Source organism: Scyliorhinus torazame, chromosome 2 (assembly GCF_047496885.1).
Source record: "Scyliorhinus torazame isolate Kashiwa2021f chromosome 2, sScyTor2.1, whole genome shotgun sequence".
In the NCBI taxonomy this organism is placed as follows: Eukaryota; Metazoa; Chordata; class Chondrichthyes; order Carcharhiniformes; family Scyliorhinidae; genus Scyliorhinus; species Scyliorhinus torazame.
This window is the reverse complement of record NC_092708.1, coordinates 238577860-238595359: the sequence shown is the minus strand read 5'-3', so window position 1 is coordinate 238595359 and position 17500 is coordinate 238577860. Positions and strand designations below refer to the sequence as shown.

General features: G+C 49.1%; 1 protein-coding gene across 5 annotated transcripts in view; it reads left to right on the top strand.

The window, feature by feature from the left end:
• Positions 1-17500, top strand: part of LOC140396632 (alpha-(1,6)-fucosyltransferase) — a 1055147-nt gene that overhangs the window by 660520 nt on the left and 377127 nt on the right. The window lies entirely within an intron of this gene.

The window sequence follows — 17500 nt, the reverse complement described above, 5'->3', positions numbered from 1 at the left end:
CCTCAGGCCGCACAGGCCTAAATCGCTGGCTTTGAAAGCAGACCAAGACAGGCCAGCAGCACGTTACAATTCCCGTAACAGCCTCCCCGAACAGGCGCCGGAATGTGGCGACTAGGGGCTTTTCACAGTAACTTCGTTTGAAGCCTACTTGTGACAATAAGCGATTTTCATTTTCATTTCATTTCATTTGTATCTCTATGCAATAACACACGTGGCTCAGTACTAAACTACACCTGACAACTTAAGATGACCTTTACTTAACTTCGAGTGACCGGCACTGTGCGAGATAAAGCCTTTATCCGGGTCCACGTGGTTGGTTGGAAGTTGTTGGGTTCATCTCAGCTGGGCTCGTCCTTCAGGAATGGTCACAGGTCGATGAACTTGGTTGTTCTGCTGCAGTTGGTCGCACGCAGGCCAGTCCCAAAAGAGGCAGATCTCTAGTGCTCAGGGCTTTTTATCCTTCGTCTCTTTCTCGCCCTTTTGGGTGGTCCTTACTCCGGGTCCAATGGATTGATAGGGTTTTCGATCACCCTCATTGATCTCAGCCAATTAGGGGGCGGATACCCCGATGGCTAGGCGGGTCCTGGCTATCATTGTCCCAGGTACGTAGGCGTTTCCAAATAGGGTGGGGGGGGTGACGCCGGTTAGACTGCTGTCATTGATGTCCTTAATGCGAATGCTATTGTCTTGGGGGAAATGGTAATTGATTCTCAATGGATGCAAGTGTGGTAGTCACCACTGATGTATATATTAGGTGATTTGTGGTAAGGCCCTGTACTACGGGGGTAGTTCCCTGCCTGCTGACTCCGCCCAGTAGGCGGAGTATGAATATGTGTGCTCCCCATACAGCAGCCATTTCGCCAGCTGCTGTAGGAGGCCACACATCTCAGTGTAATAAAGCCTTTGTTGCATTCAACTCTCGTCTTTGTGTAATTGATTGTGCATCAATGTATTACACTAACGTTTTCAGAAGATGGACCTCCGCACCAAGCCGGATCGCCTGCAGCTGGATCCGCAAACAGGCAACGCCAAAAAGGACTTTGAACACTGGCTAGCCTGTTTCGAAGCTTACATCAGGTCTGCACCAGACCCAATTCCGGAAGCTCAGAAGATTGAGATCCTCTACACGCGGCTGAACTCCAACGTCATTCTGCTTATCCAGGACCAGTGCCGAACTACGACGAAGCCATGGCGCTACTGAAAGAAAACTACGCTCAGTGGACTAACACGCTTTATGCCAGACACATCCTCTCCACGCGCAGTCAACTCCCTGGAGAGTCAGTAGAAGACTTCTGGCGTGCTCTAATTCCCCTAGTCGGACACTGTGACTGTCAGGCCGTCACGGCCACAGAACACCCAAACTTGCTTATGAGGGACGCTTTTGTCACGGTGATAGGGTCAGCTCACATCCGCCAATGCCTTTTAGGAGGGTACACGCTCGACCTCACGGCAACCAAAAAGCTTGCGCTCTCGCTGACGGTCACCTCGCGCAACATCCAGGCCTACACCCCTGGCCGCGCGGTCCACCCCTCCTACGTATCATGGACTCCGCAGACGGCCGCCCCATCGGGGACCCCACTCAGCCAAACCCACGCCTGTGGGGTGCGGCAGCCAACCAACCCCGAGGCCCCAAATGTTACTTCTGTGGGCAGCCAAAACACCTCCGACAACGCTGCCCGGCCCGGAGCGCCCTTTGCAAGGCCTGCGGCATGAAGGGACACTTCGTTGCGGTGTGCCAGGCCCGTTCAGTCTCCGCTATTGTTCCGACCCCCCCCCCCCCCCCGGGTACGGCCAGTGGGCGTCACCATCTTCCCCTCCTCTGACCACGTACGGCCAGTGGGCGCCGCCATCTTCCCCTCCTCGGACCACGTGCGGCCCGTGGGTGCCGCCATCTTGTTCAACCCCCACCATGTGCAGCCCATGGGCGGCGCCATCTTGTCCTCCCCAGGAACCTCAAGCGCCGGCATCTTGTCTCCCCCATCGCACGTGTGGCCCGTGGGCGCCGCCATCTTACCAAGACCCATGCCCCCCGGGCACCCCATCGTCTGCCACCATCGACGACCAGCTGCGTCTCGCCTCGGTCACGATTGACCAGTGTCACCCACACAACCTGGCAACTTCCTCTACAAAAGTGAAAATCGATGGGCACGAGATCTCCAGTCTGCTGGACTCCGGGAGCACCGAGAGCTTCATTCATCACGATACGGTAAGGCACTGCTCCCTCGTGGTACACCCCGCCAATCAGAGAATCTCCCTTGCCTCCGGGTCCCACTCCGTGGCAATCCGGGGGTACTGCATAGCCACTCTCACTGTCCAGGGCGTGGAGTTTACCGGCTTCCGCCTCTACGTCATCCCCAACCTCTGCGCTGCCTGACTACTCGGCCTGGACTTCCAGTGCAACCTCCAGAGCCTAACATTGAAATTCGGCGGGCCTCTACCACCCCTTACTGTGTGCGGCCTCGCAACCCTAAAGGTCGACCCACGTTCCCTATTTGCAAACTTAACCCCAGATTGCAAACCCGTCGCCACCAGGAGCAGACGGTACAGCGCCCAAGACAGGACCTTCATCTGGTCTGAAGTCCAGCGACTGCTTCGGGAAGGCATCATCGAGGCCAGCAACAGCCCCTGGAGAGCCCAAGTGGTAGTGGTGAAAACTGGGGAGAAACACCGAATGGTCATTGACTACAGTCAGACCGTCAATCGGTACACGCAGCTCGAAGCGTACCCCCTCCCACGCATATCTGATATGGTCAATCAGATTGCACAGTACTGGTCTTCTCAACTGTCGACCTCAAACCCGCCTACCGCCAGCTCCCCATCCGTAAGGCGGACCGCCCATACACTGCCTTCGAGGCAGATGGCCGCCTTTACCACTTTCTCAGGGTTCCTTTCGGCGTCACCAACGGGGTCTCGGTTTTCCAACGGGAAATGGACCGAATGGTCGACTGGTACGGGCTGCAGGCCACTTTCCCGTACCTTGACAATGTCACCATCTGTGGCCACGATCAGCAGGACCATGACGCCAAATTTCTCCACACCGCCACTCTCCTCAACCTCACTTGCAACAAGGAGACGTGTGTGTTCAGCACGAACCGCTTAGCCATCCTCGGCTATGTGGTCCAGAACGGAGTTCTGGGGCCCGATCCCGACCACATGCGCTCCCTCATGGAACTCCCCACCCCCACTGCTCCAAGGCTCTCAAACAATGCCTGGAATTCTTTTCTTACTAATGGGTCCCAAATTATGCGGACAAGGCCCGTCCACTCATCCAATCCACCCTTTTTCCCCTAACGGCCGAGGCTCACCAGGCCTTCAACCGTATTAAGGCCTACATCGCCAAGGCCGCGATGCATGCAGTCGACGAGACGCTCCCCTTCCAAGTCGAGAGCGATGCATCAGATGTCGCTCTGGCCGCCACCCACAACCTGGCAGGCAGGCCCGTGGTATTCTTTTCACAAACCCTTCATGTCTCGGGAACTACAGGCCGGTGAGCCTTACTTCAGTGGTAGGGAAATTACTGGAGAGAATTCTTCGAGACAGGATCTACTCCCATTTGGAAGCAAATGGACGTATTAGTGAGAGGCAGCACGGTTTTGTGAAGGGGAGGTCGTGTCTCACTAACTTGATAGAGTTTTTCGAGGAGGTCACTAAGATGATTGATGCAGGTAGGGCAGTAGATGTTGTATATATGGACTTCAGTAAGGCCTTTGACAAGGTCCCTCATGGTAGACTAGTACAAAAGGTGAAGTCACACGGGATCAGGGGTGAACTGGCAAGGTGGATACAGAACTGGCTAGGCCATAGAAGGCAGAGGGTAGCAATGGAGGGATGCTTTTCTAATTGGAGGGCTGTGACCAGTGGTGTTCCACAGGGATCAGTGCTGGGACCTTTGCTCTTTGTAGTATATATAAATGATTTGGAGGAAAATGTAACTGGTCTGATTAGTAAGTTTGCAGACAACACAAAGGTTGGTGGAATTGCGGATAGCGATGAGGACTGTCTGAGGATACAGCAGGATTTAGATTGTCTAGAGACTTGGGCGGAGAGATGGCAGATGGAGTTTAATCCGGACAAATGTGAGGTAATGCATTTTGGAAGGGCTAATGCAGGTAGGGAATATACAGTGAATGGTAGAACCCTCAAGAGTATTGAAAGTCAAAGAGATCTAGGAGTACAGGTCCACAGGTCATTGAAAGGGGCAACACAGGTGGAGAAGGTAGTCAAGAAGGCATACGGCATGCTTGCCTTCATTGGCCGGGGCATTGAGTATAAGAATTGGCAAGTCATGTTGCAGCTGTATAGAACCTTAGTTAGGCCACACTTGGAGTATAGTGTTCAATTCTGGTCGCCACACTACCAGAAGGATGTGGAGGCTTTAGAGAGGGTGCAGAAGAGATTTACCAGAATGTTGCCTGGTATGGAGGGCATAAGCTATGAGGAGCGATTGAATAAACTCGGTTTGTTCTCACTGGAACGAAGGAGGTTGAGGGGCGACCTGATAGAGGTATACAAAATTATGAGGGGCATAGACAGAGTGGATAGTCAGAGGCTTTTCCCCAGGGTAGAGGGGTCAATTACTAGGGGGCATAGGTTTAAGGTGAGAGGGGCAAGGTTTAGAGTAGATGTACGAGACAAGTTTTTTACGCAGAGGGTAGTGGGTGCCTGGAACTCGCTGCCGGAGGAGGTAGTGGAAGCAGGGACGATAGGGACATTTAAGGGGCATCTTGACAAATATATGAATAGGATGGGAATAGAAGGATACGGACCCAGGAAGTGTAGAAGATTGTAGTTTAGTCGGGCAGTATGGTCGGCACGGGCTTGGAAGGCCGAAGGGCCTGTTCCTGTGCTGTACATTTCTTTGTTCTTTGTTGTTTTGTCTCGGAAATTCGGCACTCCTCCGTCGAAAATGAGGCCCAAGCCATTGTTGAAGCTGTGCGACATTGGAGGCATTACCTGGCCAGCAGGAGATTCACTCTCCTCACTGACCAATGGTCGGTAGCTTTAATGTTTAAGAACACACAGCGAGGCAAGATCAAAAATGATAAAATCTTGAGGTGGAGGATCGAGCTCTCCACCTACAACTACGAGATTTTGTATCGCCCCGGTAAGCTCAACAAGCCTTCCGATGCCCTATCCCGAGGTACATGTGTCAGCGCACAGGTGGACCGACTCCAGACTCTGCACGACAACCTTTGTCACCCGGGAGTCACACGTTTGTACCACTTCATCAAGGCCCGCAATCTGCCCTACTCCATCGAGGAAGTCAGGGCAATCACCAGAGCCTGCCAGGTCTGTGTGGAGTGCAAACCGCACTTCTACCAGCCAGACCGTGTGCACCTGGTGAAGGCCTCCCGCCCCTTTGAACGCCTCAGCGTGGACTTCAAAGGGCCCCTCCCCTCCACCGACCGTAACACGTACTTCCTCAGTGTGGTCGATGAGTACTCCAGATTCCCCTTCGCCATCCCATGCCCTGACATGACGTCTGCCACCATCATCAAAGCCCTCAACACCATCTTCGCTCTGTTCGGCTTCCCCGCCTATGTCCACAGGGACAGGGGATTTTCATTCATGAGCGATGAGCTGCGTCAGTTCCTGCTCAACAAGGGTATCGCCTCGAACAGGATGACCAGCTATAACCCCCGGGGAAACGGGCAGGTGGAGAGGGAGAATGGGACTGTCTGGAGGGCCGTCCAGCTGGCCCTAGGGTCCAGAGATCTCCCGGCCTCCCGCTGGCAGGAGGCCCTTCCCGACGCACTGCACTCCATTCAGTCGCTCCTCTGCACTGCGACTAATGACACACCCCATGAACGTCTCTTCGCCTTCCCCAGGAAGTCCACCTCCGGGATGTCGATCCGACTTGGCTCGCAGCTCCAGGACCCGTACTCCACCGTAAGCACGTATGACTCCACAAGGCGGACTCATTGGTTGAAAGGGTACAGCTACTCCACGCCAACCCACAGTACGCCTATGCAGCGTACTCCAACGGCCTCCAAGATACTGTCTCCCTCGGGGACCTGGCACCAGCAGGTTCCACACACACACACCCCTCCGGCTCGGCGCCACCCTCTCCTCCCCCGGCGCACCCACACCTGAGGATGAAGAGGATTTCGGCATGCTCCTGGGGTCACCGAGGACCAGACCGCACCGGAATCGCCACCATCACTACGGCGCTCCCAACAGCAGATCAAGGCTCCGGACCGACTAAACCTGTAACCTGACTGATCTGGACTCTTAAAACATCATCCTTCTATATAATTCTCCTCCACCCCCGCTGGACTCAATTTTTTTTCTCTGTATTTTAAAACATGTACTTGCGTATAGTTCTCCACCACCCCCGCCAGACTCAACAGGGGGTGAATGTGGTCGTCACTGATGTATATATTAGGTGATTTGTGGTAAGGCCCTGTACTACAGGTACGGGGGTAGTTCCCTGCCTGCTGGCTCCACCCAGTAGGTGGAGTATAAATGTGTGTGCTCCCCATACAGCAGCCTCTTCGCCAGCTGCTGTAGGAGGCCACACATCTCAGTGTAATAAAGCCTCAGTTGCATTCAACTCTCGTCTTTGTGTAATTGATCGTGCATCAGCAAATTTCAGCCAAGTCTAGTTTCTTTGCACAATACACAGAGACTGTGTACCTGTCTGTGTCCCAAATTGATCACAATTCCCATGGTCCTTTGCAGGTGGCCATTTTACATGGCTACATTTTGTCCTCTTGATCCTGAACCCGAAGCATGGTGGATCACAGTCTTGATCCCGTAGTCTACCTTATCAAGCCGGCCATTGATCAGTCAGTTCAGGTCCTACTCTACTCTGCTCTAGACTTCATTGTACAATTTTACCGAATACCTTGTCACATACATTCATTAAAACACATTCACTACAACTGGCTATTTTATATCCAAATTAAATTCATATAAATTAATTAAACTTAAATTCATACTAAACGGTTGGTTGCTAACTAAACTTTCTATGCTACACTCATGCTGCTGTTTTTACATAAAGAACTCATCTACAACACAAAATCTACAAAACTTAAACAGCAGCACACATTTTTCCTTCTTATTACATTTCATCAGTACAGAGGCACAAAGGGTCCATTTAGCAGCGGTTATCACAGTTTTTTTGTAAATTGTACATTCTTTGTAGAGCTCTATCGGATTCCAAAGAGGAGGGCTCGAACTGTGTATATAGGGGGCTGGGAAGTTTTTGCCTTCCATTTACGGAGTTTGAATGTGAGGACTACACTATAGATTACTGCAATCAGGAGGAGGGTCTCTGTTATGTATGAGAGTGGGCTCCATTTTGCAATGACTTCCCACCAGGTGGGGGTTTCGGTCTCTATCTCTAACAGTTGTGTGGTATCCTGACTGGAGGTGGTCTGTGGGGTGGTGTCGCTCGGGGCTGGCTTAGGTCCTACTCTAATTATGTGTGTTGCTAAATTACCTTTAGTGGGTGTCCCGGGGCAATTTTGTTCGATTCTTATTGTGTTCCCTGCAATTTTATTTAAACATCCAATTTCGGGGCACCCTTCATTAGTAAGTTCCCACCTATCTTCTGCTCCGGTTGTGCTAATGTAACATTCTGATGTGGACCCGTTGGGCTTTCTGTAAATTGTCCGTTGGTTATTGCACCCAAATATGATGCTTGTGTTCTTACGCACCCATAGGGTGCCACTCTCACATTCCCCTGCACTGGGCGACGGTACCACAGACCGCCGGGCTGTGGAAAATCTTGGGTACCTTGTGCTCAGAGTCCGGTAAGTGCGGCAACTATCCAGACGGCGATCATGGGTGCTGGATTCATCCTGCGGTGTCTGGTGTCCGTGTAATCCTAGGGAATCAAGCATAGTATCATGTCAGTATCACTGGTTAATATCTGTGTGTGTTAGTCTCTCTCTCTTAGTTCCAATTTCACTTTCTGATTGTCACCATGTGTGACTCTCCCATTTTGTTTAAAAAAAATAAAAAATTTGGAGAGGTACTAATCCAAGTGTCTCAATTCAGGTATTCAAGTGTCTCACAGCTTGTGTGGTCGATGCGAGGAATGGGCGGATGCTTTCTTCGACCATTCTCCATCTTTACTTGCAGCCATGGGAGGTTGAGGCTTTGCTTAACCAGCCGAATTTCAAGGCAACCAGTTTTATATATTTCTTAGCCGCAATCACATTTGGCCTGGGGTGTAACTAGCATATGGAGTCAGTGTCGTGTGACCGAAGAAGAGAGGAAGGAGGAGAGAGACAAAAATGAAGTGGCATTGCTGAGGTGTCCCTGCCATGAGAAGTGGCGGGTAAGCCCTCACAGTTTGCATGGGGCAGCTGGGACCTTGTAGCTGCTGGTGTTCTCTTTCATATCTGGGGGCTAGTCTAGCTGGTGGTGGGGGTCTCCTGCAATCTCGGGCGAAGTGTCCTGACTGCCCACAGTTGTAACATGACCCCCGGGGCGAGTAATGTGGAGCAGGCTCTCTGGTCTATTGCTCCCTTGGGTATGGTTCCCTGGGATATTGGACTTCTCCTCTACCCTCGTTTATCCATGCAGGTCCCTGACTAGTCCTAACTGGATGCATGGTGGCTTCCTGGCCATTCTGTTGTATCTGTTCCTGCAGTGGCTGTTCCCATGCTCTAGATAAATGTCTCAGTACCCATGCTTCATTGTGTGCCTGTTCTGTGGCATGGGAGACTAAAGTGCGGGTCGATTTGGTAGTGTATTGAGCATCTCGGGTAGCGCGGTTTAAATCCCCAAATACTGCCTTAAGATGTACCCAGAGGTGACCAGCAAAGGCGGTCGGATGTTCCCTTTCTTTTGCCTGCATTCGTTCAAACCCTCTACTGGATCCCCTTTGTTGTATCCGATAGCATCTAATATTGCGGCCTTCATTTCCTCTCGGGTTCCTCCTCCTACGTTTTGGGGTTCTGGCAAAGCTGATCGTACCGACTGGCTGAGACTCATTACAATCCATTTTACTTCCTCCCTCTCATCTAACCCGTACATGACCTTTTGTAGGCGCACCTCCTCAAAGAAGCTATGCGGGCCTGCGGTGGGCTGAAATGGAGTAATCTTACCGCAAGCGTCCCTTAACTGGGTTACCGAAAGTGGGGTGGTGTAGGTGATATCTGGACCTGCTTGGTCTCTAATCCTTCTCGCTGTGGTTATCGGATTCATGGGTGTTGGGGCAGCTGTGGGGGTTGGTGCGACTGGTGCTGCCGGTGCCTTTCTTTTTGGGATGCGAGGGGCTGCTTTTGACTTTCTGTTCCTTTAACATACATTTGCGCGCTTTCAGTTAACTCTTCCCAATCTGCTACTCTTCCTCATCTGCCTCGTCTGTCCTGAAGGCGCACACAAAACCATTCTGAACTGAAAGTAACGACTGGAGCTTATCTACCTTCCGCTGGCATTTAACGTGGTCAACGGTGCTCTGCCTTTGTTCTTTAGTGGACTGGTGGAGCCCTCTTAAAGCTGCCTGTAAATCGGCGCATTTCTTTGTTAACTGGGTGACCTGGTGTTCAGTCTCCTCTCTTATCAAGACCGTACGCTGTGTATCTTGATAGGTCTTGTCGTACTGGGTTTGGAAGCTGCTAAGGTGTACTGTGCAAGATTGGTGGGCGCGTTTAACATCGGCGATTTCCCTGTCTTTGGCGGCTATCCTCTCCCGGGGTTCCTGAATAATGTTCTCACTTTCTTTACTCTTTCCCTCATTCTCTTCCTCCTTCTCTACTAACTGTCTGCGGAGCGTCTCGGCGACCTCCTCGGTGCCGCAACTGTGCCAAGCAGCACAGTATTGCCATTGGCTTTCTAAACTTCGCTGCGTTTTTCTTATATATCTCACAAAGATTCTCCCACCAAGTCTGTCCTATCTTTCCTGGACCTGTCTCAGTGTTTGCACAAAAATTCGACCAAAGGGGCCATCCTTTCCCCTTTGAATACTTTCTCAACATATCCACCCATACGGGGCACTGCTCTGATTTGTCGACTACTGCGACCTCTGGTTGCTGCTGTGGATTCATCATCTTCTCTATCATCTGCGTTGCCATCTCTTTACTTAAAATTTGGAACAGGGGGAATAAGGAGCCGATCGAACAGTGGGTATGGCTTAAGGCTATATTCCGGTTCACAATCCCTCTAGATTTGCATGCAAGTCTGACAAGTTTACCTTTGCCTTTCCCTATTAGTTACGCATGCGGTTAGCGCAAACTTCCGAAATTTGGTTATTTGGTCGATATGAAACTTACTCTTATGGTTTGTTCTCTTTTTCCAATTTAATTCAAAGTTGTGGGATCCCTCGGAGTAACAGAGTCACTTCTAATCGAGATCCCGCCAGAGTCGCCAATAAATGTTGCCGTTTTACCCTTTACGTGAACCACAAGCTGTTTCTTATGTTGACCAAGTGACCACACAACCAGAATGGTTGCTCAAAAACACAGTTTATTAATAACTCAAGACTTGTATCTCTATGCAATAATACAAGCGGCTCCGTACTAAACTACACCTAACAACTAAGATGACCTTCACTTAACTTCGAGTGACCGGCACTGTGCGAGATAAAGCCTTTATCCGGGTCCACGTGGTCGGTTGGAAGTTGTTGGGTTCGTCTCAGCTGTGCTCGTCCTTCAGGAAATGATCGCGGGTCCTTGAACTTGGTTGTTCTGCTGCAGTTTGTCGTGCACAGGCCAGTCCCAAAAGAGGCAGATCTCTAGTGTGCAGGGCTTTTTATCCTTTGTCTCTTTTGTGCCTTTTTGGGTGGTCCTTACTCCAGGTCCAATGGATCGATAGTGTTTTCGATCACCCTCATTGATCTCAGCCAATTAGGGGGCACAATCTCTGTCCCAAATTGACCACAATTCCCAGGTGGCCATTTTACATGGCTACACCAGTTACACATAAAAAGTTAAAAATAGTTGTATTTTTCTTTGTGTTGCAAGGATCACCTTTATCTCCAGCAGTTCATTTTGCTCGGGACAGGTTGTAATTTTAAAAATGAAGTGCAGTCTCTGATGCAGCCCTTTCCACAATCATCACAGCTTGGTTAGCCAGCCTTTGCCTGAAAATCTTCCAACCTTAAATTATTCGAACTTTTACATCTTTGTTTAGATCTTTGTTTTGATCTGAGGTGCTTGAGACAGCTCCATATTACGGTTTTGACATTGAGACCATGGCAAACGGTTGCTGTACATTTAAATTTTTTTTTAAAATAAAATAAATTGAGAGTACCCAATTCATTTTTTGCAATGAAGGATCAATTTAGTGTGGCCAATCCACCTACCCTGCACATCTTTTGGGTTGTGGGGACGAAACCCACGCAAACACGGGAAGAATGTGCAAACTCCACACGGACAGTGACCCAGAGTCGGGATCAAACATGGGACCTCGGTGCCATGAGGCAGCAGTGCTACCCCCTGCGCCGCCGTGCTGCCACTTTACATTTAAGTGGATGCTGATGAGTACTGTATTCCACATTGTAAATTAATTATACGCCAGAATGTCATGATTTGGAAGTTGAGGATTCTGGCAGAGATGGGAGAAGCAAGCTGCATGGCAATATAAAGAAGCTCTGGCAAGTGGCCTTATTAGAGGATAGAATGAAAGAGGATTAACTACACAAATAGTGCATTGATTAAGATAACCAAGGATTATGAGAGATTATTCCCAAGCAAGATAAAGAAGTTCATAGCTTGTGGGGAATTATTCAGGAAGAAGCAGTATAGTATAGTGAGGCTGAGAATATAAAGAGACACCTGAAGACTTGGGTTATTCTCAGGACAAAATCCATGATCGAAGTGCCTTCTTAGTTCATGCTGATTTCTGGGAGAACATAATGGTTGTAATTGGCGTTGGCTACAGGTACAGCTTCTGATGTCACAGTAGTGAACACGACCATAAAATCATTTTGTTCACAGTTCAGCTGTATACTTTACAAGCATTTCTCACCGTGAAAGAAAAGCTTGCTATCTTCCATTGCTCAGACATTCATAGAAATGTGGAATAAGGACAATACTAAGACTATCCAGATAGCAAAATGTATCAAACATATTGGCGCTGCATCCATGGTTTGAGATTTTATCTAATGTCTTGTTGTATTCATCCATAACCATTCTATTTCCATTTTAATGGCAGTGCATATGCAGAGCACCTCCTGCAAGATATGATGATTTGTGTCAAAATAATTTGTTGCCGTGTTCCAACATTTTGCTGAACTAGATTTGCCAACCACATTGAGAATAGTTCCTCTGCAATAATTGCCTTGTGAATCCTCTCCGTCAGGAGAGATTTACATTTAAACCTCAGACTGTAAACTTATTAAAGGATATGGGCCAAGGCGGATTAAGGGGGTTGAGATATGGATCAGCTATGATCTAATTCAGGGTTTCCTGAACTTTTCTAACCCGTTGTGACCTCCTCAGAGCACCGGGAACTCCAAACTTCTCTGACTAGACAGCCCATCAGAAGTCAAACCTCAGAGAGGCCGGCCTCTGATCGGACAATTTGATTTTGTTTTTCCATTTTATGGCCGTTGATTCTCTGGTCTCTTTGAAGCTTTGCTGCAATGCTCTTCCGTAACTGACTCTTGCGTTCATTCCATTTTGCACGCTCATTCTTTGTGTCTTAAAAAAATTGTCACGTGGCTGGCCGAGCTTGCGTGGAAGCCCTGGAGGAACCCCGTGGTTAATGGACCCCAGTTCGGGAACCCCTGATCTAATTGAATTGTATAACTAATTCTCTTCGTTTTTTTCTCGCGCTTTATATGATGTTGAAAAGAAAAGTCATGTTTTCATAATAAAACTAATTAAACATCAGAATACACACTACCCATAATATATTAGCCAGAACGTAAATTACTTTTCAGCATTCACCCAGATTAAAGTCTTGTAAATTAAGTGTGATTCCCCGACATGTCTCACTTGCTCCCTATAACACTTCTCCACTTCATTATGTTAATATCAGCTTTGATTGTTAAACAAACAGGGCTTCCTCCATATCCTCAGGAGACATTGTCATGCTCAGTGGTGGGCAACCTGCGACCCAGGGGCCATATGTGGCCCATCTGGGTTCTGAGTGCTGCCCATGAGACATTTTGTAGACCGTTGCCCACGTGCAGGGTTCGCACATTCCATTGCTTTCCAGCAATGTGGTTTTTTTCCTACCCGAATGACTGAAATTATCTGTGCGTAAAGCAAGGGCAAATGAAGTGAGGCTGATTCCATGGGGTGGCTCAGTGTTTATCACTTCAATCTGGGTTTGATTCGACTTGGGTGACTGTGTGGAGTCTGCACGTTCTCCCAGTGTCTGCATGGGTTTCCTCCGGGTGCTCCGGTTTCCTCCCACAGTCCAAAGATGTGCATGTTAGGTGGATTGGCTAGGATTAATTGCCCCTTAATGTCGTTAAAGATGTGTAGGTTAGGTGGATTGACCATGTTAATTACCCCTTGGTGTCTAAAGGTTAGGTAGGATTGCGGGGATGGGGAAGCTGGCCTGCGTAGGGTGCTCTTTTGGAGGGTCGATGCCAACACGCTGGGCCGAATGGCCTGTAGGGATTCTAAGAACATTGACTCTGAGGGCTGTTAAATCCCTCTGCATCCCAAGTGTAAATATTTCTTTTGTTTTTGCTATTTTGAAGTTGATGATAATTCTACCAACGTATAAAAGGTTAACCATTTGCTATAACTCATTATGAAATATTTGGCGTGTATTAAATGTATTTAATCTTATTCATGGGCTCATGGTTAGAGAACAAGCCTGATTTCAATCTTGTGGCCCACTGAGATGAAGGAGAGCCACTCATGCGGCCCACTCCCTAGCCTCAGTTGCCTATCACTAGTCTAGCTTGCAAAGACAAAACAATTGGCACTGTTTGAACTGCCTGATCTGGTTGTCTGCAGTTTATACCCAATGCTGTACAAATGCTTTTCCATTATACTGGTGCAACTGGTCCTCCACAGCTCTCAGTTAACCAACTACAACAATCCGTCTGAGTTTACAAAGGGTGAAGACCCAATGGCTTCTTGAAGATTGGCCTTTGGCAAGGTCATGTGAATGCGGGCACCCCTGCCTGGCAGTCTTAATCTTTTGGTAAATGTGCCTTTGGTGTAGCTACCAGCAGCACATTGACAGCTCTCCGTCCTAATCAGGACTTTTGTGGCGGGGAACTTCCTCTTCCATCTGAAATCCTGTGTTTACTTTATCCCTCCATTCTTTGCTATATGTGAATTTGTATTGTTCCCGGGACATTTCCTTTAGGTCCGCACAGTGACTGGTTCTGCCCTGCAATGCATTGGACATGTTATTGTGGGGAGCAAAATAACTTTTATTTATATATTGCCTTTCCTGACTTTAAAAGCAATTTCACTGCCAATGTAGTACTCGTGAGTCCTCGAGCCAGATCTTCTGTTATCGGGAGCGGTGATGCATTCGTTGCTGGTGCACTTCAGGACCCTGAGGAAGCCCTGACATTCCTGGAAGTTTATATTTGCAATAGGCTGATTTGTGTTGGCAGAGACATTACACGAATGTCTGTTACACTGATCTCTGGGATAACTACTCAGATATCTCACACTGTTTAATCTCTGGTGTAACTCACTTATCACAGAAATACTTAAATCCTCATCCTGCCATGAGATCTTTGTCCAGTTGAGAAGACAGTGGGAACCTTAGCTTAATGATTTCTCCAAAACACAGCTCCTCCTGACAGTGCCGTACTGGAGTGTCATCCTAGACTATGCGCTCAAGTCTCTCTCTCTCAAGAATCTTGGGTCTGCAACCTTCTTACTCAAGAGATATGGAGCTACTACTTTAAGTCTGCCATTTTATTACCATTTGAAGTCCAAATATAGTAGAATTTTCCACAGCAGGTCAGCATTTTCCAATCCAATTCTCTGCCTGCATCGAGTGGTGCACTAAGGCAGACTTTTGTCTGTTTCCATGGCTAGTAATTCCTGGAACAAGTCGCTAGTCTATTGCCAGGGGTTAATAGCTTGAGAGGCGCCACTCTACTTCAAGTGTGGTTGACCAGGAGTCTCTATCCGCTCTTACAGCCAGCCATTGGTGTGGTTTGAACTGATTTACAGGTTGGTACGCAACCTGTTTGACCACTTTATGAACACACCTTTCTTGGCCATCAGGGAATCGAGAGATATGGGGAACGGGCGGGAAAATCGGATTTGGGCGGGGCTTTATTGACTGGGTCAGGTTGCTGTATCAGGCTCCTGTGGCAAGTGCACAGACGAATAGGACAACATCGGACTATTTTAGACTGCACCGGGGGACGAGACAGGGATGCCCCTCTCCCCACTGTTGTTCGCGCTAGCTATAGAGCCGTTGGCAATTGCTCTGAGAGCCTCAAGGGCCTGGAAGGGGCTGGTCCGGTGGGGGGTGGAGCACAGAGTCTCACTCTATGCAGACGGCCTGCTTCTGTATGTATCGGACCCATTCGAGGGGATGGAAGAAATCATGAGAATTCTAGGGGAATTTGGCCGGTTTTCGGGATATAAGCTAAATATGGGGAAAAGTGAGATGTTTGTGGTCCAGGCGAGGGGACAGGAGAGGCGACTGGGAGAGCTGCCGTTTAGGTTAGTAGAGGGAAGCCTTAGGTACCCTGGCATTCAAGTGGCGCGGGAATGGGACCGGCTGCACAAATTAATTCTGGCCCGGTTAGTAGACCAAATGAAGGACGATTTTCGGAGAGGGGACGCGCTCCCATTGTCATTAGCTGGAAGGGTGCAGACGGTGAAGATGACGGTCCTCCCGAGATTCCTGTTCGTGTTTCAATGTCTCCCCATCTTTATTCCACGGTCCTTTTTTAAACAGGTCAACAAAGTGATCTCTGGCTTTGTTTGGGTGGGCAAGGCCCCGCGGGTAAGGAAGGTAATGCTTGAGCGGAGTAGGGGAGAGGGCGGGCTGGCGCTGCCAAATTTTAGTAACTATTACTGGGCGGCGAATATACCCATGATCAGGAAGTGGGTGGTGGGGGAGGGTCGGCATGGGAGCGTATGGGGGCTACTTCATGCAAGGGCACCAGTTTGGGGGCGTTGGTAACTGCGCCTCTGCCATTCCCGCTGGCACGGTACTCCACCAGCCCTGTGGTGGTGGTGGCCCTGAGAGTCTGGGAGCAATGGAGGAGACATCTGGGAGCATCGGTCTGGTCCCCAATCTGTAATAATCACCGGTTTGTCCCAGGAAGTATGGTTGGGGGTTTCCGAATATGGCGGAGAGCAGGGATTGAGAGGATGGGGGATATGTTTATAGAGGGAGCTTTCCGAGTATGAGGGCGCTGAAGGAGAAGTTTGGGTTGGCGAGGGGAAACAAATTCAGGTATCTGCAAGCGCGGGACTTCCTACGTAAACAAATGTCAACCTTCCCGCTCCTACCGCTAAGGGGGATTCAGGCCAGGGTAATTTCCAGAGGGTGGGTAGGAGAAGGGAGCATCTTAGACATTTACAAGAAACTTATGGGGTCAGAAGAGACGCAGACCGGGGAGTTGAAGCACAAGTGGGAGGAGGAGCTGGGAGGAGAGATAGTGGATGGTCTATGGGCAGATGCATTGAGTAGAGTCAACGCGTCCGCAACATGTGCCAGGCTCAGCCTGATACAACTTAAGGTCATTCACCGGGCTCACAATACAGTGGCCCGGATGAGCAGATTCTTTGGGGTGGAAGACAGGTATGCAAAATGTGCGGGTGAACCAGCGAACCATGTCCACATGTTCTGGACATGTCCGAAGCTTAGGGGATTTTGGCAGGGGTTTGCAGATGTCATGTCCACGGTGTTAAAAACAAGGGTGGAGGTGAGTCCAGAGGTGGCGATTTTCGGGGTGTCGAAAGACCCGGGAATCCAGAAGGGGAAAGAAGCAGACGTCCTGGCCTTTGCTTCCCTGGTAGCCCGGAGACAGATACTATTAGCATGGAGGGACTCAAAGCCCCCGAAGTCGGAGACCTGGCTATCGGACATGGCTAGCTTTCTCTGTTTGGAGAAAATCAAGTTCGCCATGAGAGGGTCGATGTTAGGGTTCGCCCGGAGGTGGCAACCGTTCAGCGTCTTCTTCGCGGAAAATTAATCGTCAGCAGAAGGGGGGTTAGTTTAGCTCCGAGTAGGGGGGGTAATAAAGGTGTGACCTGTAAGGGAGGGAGATGGCTTTTGCACTATAGAAAATGTTTATAGTTTCATGTACATTGTTTATTGTGTTGTTGTTATAATATCAAAAATACCTCAATAAAATGTTTATTAAAAAAAGGAAAATATCAGCCATGATTGAATGGTGGAGCAGCCTCAATGGACCGAGTGGCCTAATTCTGCTCCTATGTCTTATGGTCTACTCATGTTCAGTTAAGCAAAACTCTTCCCAAACCTCTCCTTTTCTCATAACATCATCCATTGAATTAATGTTTGTGACAAACCCTTGTCATTTCATTGCCCGCATCATAAATTAGGATCTCGAACCACCATTTGGAACCACAATGAAAGAAAGGCCATAAGTTTGATTTATATTTTATTTTTACTTTTGGACAAGGGTGGT